The sequence below is a fragment of the Mandrillus leucophaeus genome, unplaced genomic scaffold (genome assembly GCF_000951045.1).
Source record: "Mandrillus leucophaeus isolate KB7577 unplaced genomic scaffold, Mleu.le_1.0 Scaffold838, whole genome shotgun sequence".
Classification (NCBI taxonomy): Eukaryota; Metazoa; Chordata; class Mammalia; order Primates; family Cercopithecidae; genus Mandrillus; species Mandrillus leucophaeus.
Window position 1 is genome coordinate 470,933 of NW_012109119.1, and position 5,983 is coordinate 476,915.

The following is a 5,983-nucleotide window of genomic DNA, read 5'->3' on the forward strand; positions in this document are numbered from 1 at the left end:
AACTAGCAAAATGAGGTTAAGATTTTCTTGTCTGTAAACCTAATTAATTTTATTGCTTATAAGTATTATCCATCACAGTCATTTTTATGATTTCATTTAGGTGACAAGATATTTAAAGATATGTGGTGTATAATTGGAAACAAAATAAAAGGAATACTTGGATGAAAATGTTGGGAATGACTACACAAAATATCTAAGGTCCTCTTCAATCTAATAGTTGACGTGTTTTAAAAATCAGCTTTATTGTGGTATAATTTATATACAACAAAACTCACCCATCTGAAAGTGTGTATTTCAAAAAGTTCTGACAAAAGGACATATCTTCCCCTCCACTTGAAAGAGAAACACTAGTTAATAGATGAAGATTATGAAAAGTTTTGGATTCTGTATTATACTGTTCTTAATAGGAAGCAATTTTATTTGAACCCTTCATGTTTAGCTTCAGTATTAGTGTCCTTATCATCATTATTATCGTCACTGTTTGTACCATTTGTTGAGACGTCTAACAGAATTTTTCAGGGCACATCATCTTTATCTCTAAGTTATTTGAACCATAGCACTTTTAAAACCTGACCATGGTGCTATCACTGCCTGCATATTACATTAGGCATCTAGATTTTTCCTTTCATTTTGTAGGCAAATAATCTCTACCACAAAACCTACTTTACACATTATTTTATAATGTGTATTAGCTAAAATAGCATTCCCATTAGCTAAAGGAAGCAGCTTGGTATTTGATTTATAACATCTTAAGTAGTAAATGTAATATAGGCATCAATTCACATGATTTTAAAACTTTAAACTATACAAAGGTATAGAGTGAAAAATCTCCCTCCCACCCATATCTCCCATCTGCTCAGTTGGTCCCCCAAACTCGAAACCACTGTTTATAGCTTCATGTGTATCTTTCCAGAGTTTATTTATTCAGATATGAATAAATATAAATGTAAGGTCTTAATTCGCCACTTACAAAAAGACTCTGGCATCCTTTTATACTCACTATCTTTGTCTAGCAATCAGTTGGCCATACCTTCTTTTACTTTTCTTTGGAAAAGGAAATACTTTTTTTTTTTTTTGTAAATAACTTCAGCTCATTCAGACTAAACTTTCCTGAAATCAAACATAAGGATTCTGGCTATTCTTTAGTTATGTTCATTCATTCATTTAATTCAATTATTCAGCAAAGATCTACTGATTTTCTGTGGTGGCAAAAATCCTGTACTCAGTTCTTGGAAGATTACAAAGATGATAGACCTTATCCTTGAAGAAAACATAGTATAGTGGAAGATAGAAACTATGAATCTAACTACTATGAAAGATGCATAAAATATCACAGCAGTTCAGAGAAGGGAGAGATTAGTTAAATGACATAGATCAAAAATAGTTCTGGGATGAAAATGACCTTAGAGCTGAGCCCTGATAGTTGGGTTTATGTACCTGTGTAGATGGGGTAAGGGAAAAGAAAGAACATTCTATTTTATAACTTAGTACTCTTGTTTGCAAGTAATAGAAACTCAAAGTAGTTTTTAAAAAATAGTGCAAAGGGAGGAGGATATATGTTAGCTCCTGCATCCAAAACACAAGACAAAACTGAACCCAACTTTGGTGTCAATAGCATACAAATATTTTACCAGTCTTAGCCTTTTCTGTCTCTCCCTCCTCTATTCTTTTTCTTTTTCCTTGAGCCTCCTTCCTGTAATAGGTGATATGACTGTAGCATCATATTCTTACTGCTCTCAATCCAAGAGTACAGAGAAAACTGCTCCTTTACTTCTAATTCATAAATTTCTGGAAAGGACTGGCCCAACTTTGTGGTTATACCTCACTGTGGGTTGAGGGAGTGGGAGGTACTGTTTGGCGGCCTCAACCAAAACACACTGAGTTGGGAAGGAACAGTTCCCCAAGTGTGCTGCTACAGAAAAAGGCAGGAAGGGATGCATGCAGGCATCAAGTGTGAAGGTCTATGTATACCTGCATCATGAGCAAAGTCATGAAGGTAGCAAAATGCATTCCATGCTCTGAATATGGTAAGAAGTTCAGTTATGTTTCAGAACAAGGCAGGGACAAGGGTGAGGCAAGCGAGGCATGTATGGTGCAAAATTTAAGGGAGTACTAATTCTTAGATGCCAACCCTGAACTTGCAGGACCTTGAGAGTGAATGCCTCCTTAAATTTTGTACCTTAGTCACCTTGCTTGCCTCAATTTAATCCTGGCCCTGTTTAGAAGGACAGGATGCTTCACAGAGTTGAAGATCAACAGGTTGAGTAGTTTGAGGACCACGTGAAGTGACCTTTGAGGCAACTGTCTTAATGTAATGATGTGAGTAAAAGACAGGTTGCACAAGGTTAAGGAGTAAATACCTAGAGAAGAAACTGAGGCAAAGAATGTAGGCTACTCTCTCATGAAGTTGGGTGGTGAAGAGAAGAAATTGCTTCTTGAGGGGAAAACTTGAGGAGCCTGAAAAAGTTTTTGCTTTATTTTACTTTTAATATTGGTGATATCTGACTCCCAAAGCAGTCATCTACTTCAATGGAATGATTTGAAGGGTACTTGGCTCTTTTCCAACCAAAAATAATTTTCTACTAGCCTGCTAGTGGTGTCTGAATTGCTACCATTAGTGATTTGGGGTTATTGAATTAAAGGATTATTTCCTAACAGATAGTAAGTACTCTCCCAGGCCCCCATCTGTAGGTAATTCATCAAGCTTTTAGCAGCTCTATTTGCATGTTGATGTGAATTGGTTTATCTGATTTTTGTGACAACTGAGAATAGATTTTGATAAATGGAGGGTGAAGAACATTGAAGGACTTCTGACAGTTTAGGATAGGGCACCTGTAAGCAGACAAGGTGAAAGACCTCCAAAAGGAAACAGAAAGGTAACCAGGTTCAAAGGGGTAACCTGTGTACCTCACAGTTCTACTCAGGGCCAGCCTCCAGTTGCAATCTTAAACTCTCTCTCCCTCCATCTGTGAGCCATTTTTTAAAACAGGATTTCAGTAGAAACTTATCAAAACTTTCTGAGAAAATACATTACGTCTCAGGTAATAGAAAAGTGTAATGGACTTGGAGTCAGAAAACCTGTTCTCATCACTCACTCACTGGGCCTGTGCACAGGCAGAATTACCTTGGAGCAAATGACACTTTAAGATTCCTTACTTGCGGCCTGGCGCGGTGGCTCACGCCTGTAATCCCGGCACTTTGGGAGGCCCAGGCGGGTGGATCACGAGGTCAGGAGATCGAGACCATCCTAGCTAATATGGTGAAACCCCGTCTCTACTAAAAACGCAAAAAAATTAGCTGGGTGTGGTGGTGGGCGCCTGTAGTCCCAGCTTCTCGGGAGGCTGAGGCAGGAGAATGGCGTGAACCCAGGAGGCAGCGGAGCTTGCAGTGAGCAGAGATCGCGCCTGGGCAGCCTGGGCGACAGAGCAAGAGTCCGCCTCAAAAAAAAAAAAAAAAAAAAAGATTCCTTACTTGCACAAGTCTCTTCCAAGACCGTGGAAGTGGTTCTAGCAATATGTTCACATAATCATGCAGTTTTTGAAAATTTATAAAATAGGCAATTTAACAACAATAGATCATTGTCTCTTTCCACTCTTATTTTCCCTCTGTCCATTTCCCTTCGTGTTGGGTTTCAGTGGAGTAACCATAGTCATTTTTGGGAGCTGGTAGTTAAAGGGAACTTGAGTTCGATATACAGTTAGTTTGAGTTTAGTGTTATATTTTTATGATTTGCTGTTACTTCTTTGTAAGTGTAATACCTTGATCACAAACTAGTTAATGAATGTTGTCAATGCAAAGATTATTTAATGGGTTATTGCTCAAGGAAACTTGCAGTGTCCTGAAATTTTACTGCCTATATATGGAAGAAATTTCATTGAGGCTTTCCCATATTTGATGCAAATCCTAAAAATAATATAGGGCATTACCAATAATGAACTATGAAACTGTGAGAAACTTTTCCAAGTTATCAATAATAAAAATATTTAAACCAACCCATAGTAAAGACTGAATTATCTTTCTATTTGAGGTTGTATAATAAAATTGTCATACAAAGGAGCAATTAAAGAATATAGAGAAAAACAGTAGGGAAAAAACAATTCTAGAGGCATGTAAGACAGTTAATGAAATGATTTTATTCCTTGCCTGGATTTTGTGGTTTGTTGTATTTGCCAGGTTAAAAAAATTGTAATTATTGTTATTTATTTTTTGTGCCCAATTTTGTACTCATAATTTTGTATCTTTAATCTTAAAGAGTGCCCCTGCCCTCCAAATAGTGTAAGCTTCAAACCCTACAAAATCTGGATTCCTTGCTGGTCTTGTGACTTTGAGCAAGTAATGAGCCCCAGTTTCCTCATCTGGAAGATGGGAACCCCCTATCCTCTGATTTACCTCACAGGGTTCTTGTGAGGAAGTGAAATAGTGCAAGTGAAATGTTTATTACTAGCTATAAAAAGAGTCATGTGAGTGTAACTGAAGTGAGATCACTACTTTCTTCTCAAAGAAATGAACCTTGCATTTTCCCCAAAATGTTATGTTACCTTTTCAGTGATCGTACTTTATACTCGGGGATATCCTGACTTTCACGATGGGCCAGGATCCCTTTGGAGAGCTTCAGGGAGATGACAAGCAGCCATAGGCAGAGTAAAGAAGCAAGGAAAGGATGATGGTATGTGAGCACAAGCTCCTCCAATGCCATTGCTGGAAAACCAACATATTGTGTCCTACCTACTAGGGGTGGTGAGTGGAAGCTGCTTCTAGTACTAAGGAAAGCATTTAGCATTTAAATTCAATATTACAAATATGTACATCTATTAAAAACAATTTTTAAGGGGAGTTGTACAGCTTATTTCTCTGCCTTAGCATTTAACAGGAAAAAATGGGGAAAGGGAAGTTCCATTCACTGAACCCCTATTATATGTGAGGGTCTGTGCTAGGTGCTTTACATGCATGAACCCAATAACACTCACAATATTCCTGGATATTATCGACCCATTTTGCAGAAGTAAAAACTAAGGCTCAGAGAGTTGAGTGACTTCTCAAATTCACAGCGATTAGGTATTTCAAGCCAGGTTTGTCTGATCCCACCTTCTCAGGTGCCAGCCCATTGTCCACAGACTGTGTCCAGTATAGTTTTCTTTTTCCTACTTGCTTTCTATTTTAAATGGACAAATTCATTTCATACAGTCACAAGTATCTGCAAAAATAATTTATTTAGATAAGATATACATGCATAGGTCTTCAGTTCAAATACATAATTTAGCAGGAATTTATAGAAAGTCAGGAGTTTACCCAATGTCATGGAAAATGCTTTAAATGGTGATTAATTTAAATGGGCAAATCTTTTATAGGAATCTTAAATATCTGAAAATGTTTGAAATGCGTAATAATTTTTTGTCCACCAAACTCTTCATGTGCCAAATTAATGTGCCCTCTCAACTTAAGTGTTTGATTTTGTGCTAGAAAATTCAAGACTAATCCCTTCAGTAAGAAAAACAAACAGTAACTTAGTATTCTCAGGTTGCAGATTGGCTGTGCCAGGCTAGAATGACTTTCCAAGAGGCAGTCTTATATATATTTTATCAGAATTCAAAATTATACACAGTTCACTTGCTTCTGCCCATTAAATTTCAAAAGAGAGATGAGTTTGTTATCCAGCATTTTCACAGAGCCCTTGTGATTTAAGATTTTAATGGCCGGGTGCGGGTGACTCATGCCTGTAAACCCAGCACTTTGGGAGGCCGATGCGGGCGAATCATGAGATCAGGAGATTGAGACTATCCTGGCTAATACGGTGAAACCCCATCTCTACTAAAAATACACAAAATTAGCCTGGCGTGGTGGCGGGTGCCTGTAGTCCCAGCTAGAGATAGCTGGAGATAGCGCCACTGCACTCAAGCCTTGGCGACAGAGCGAGACTCCATCACAAAAAAAAAAAAAAAAAAAAAAAAAAAGATACTGTTTATCCCCACTAGGTGAGCCTAAG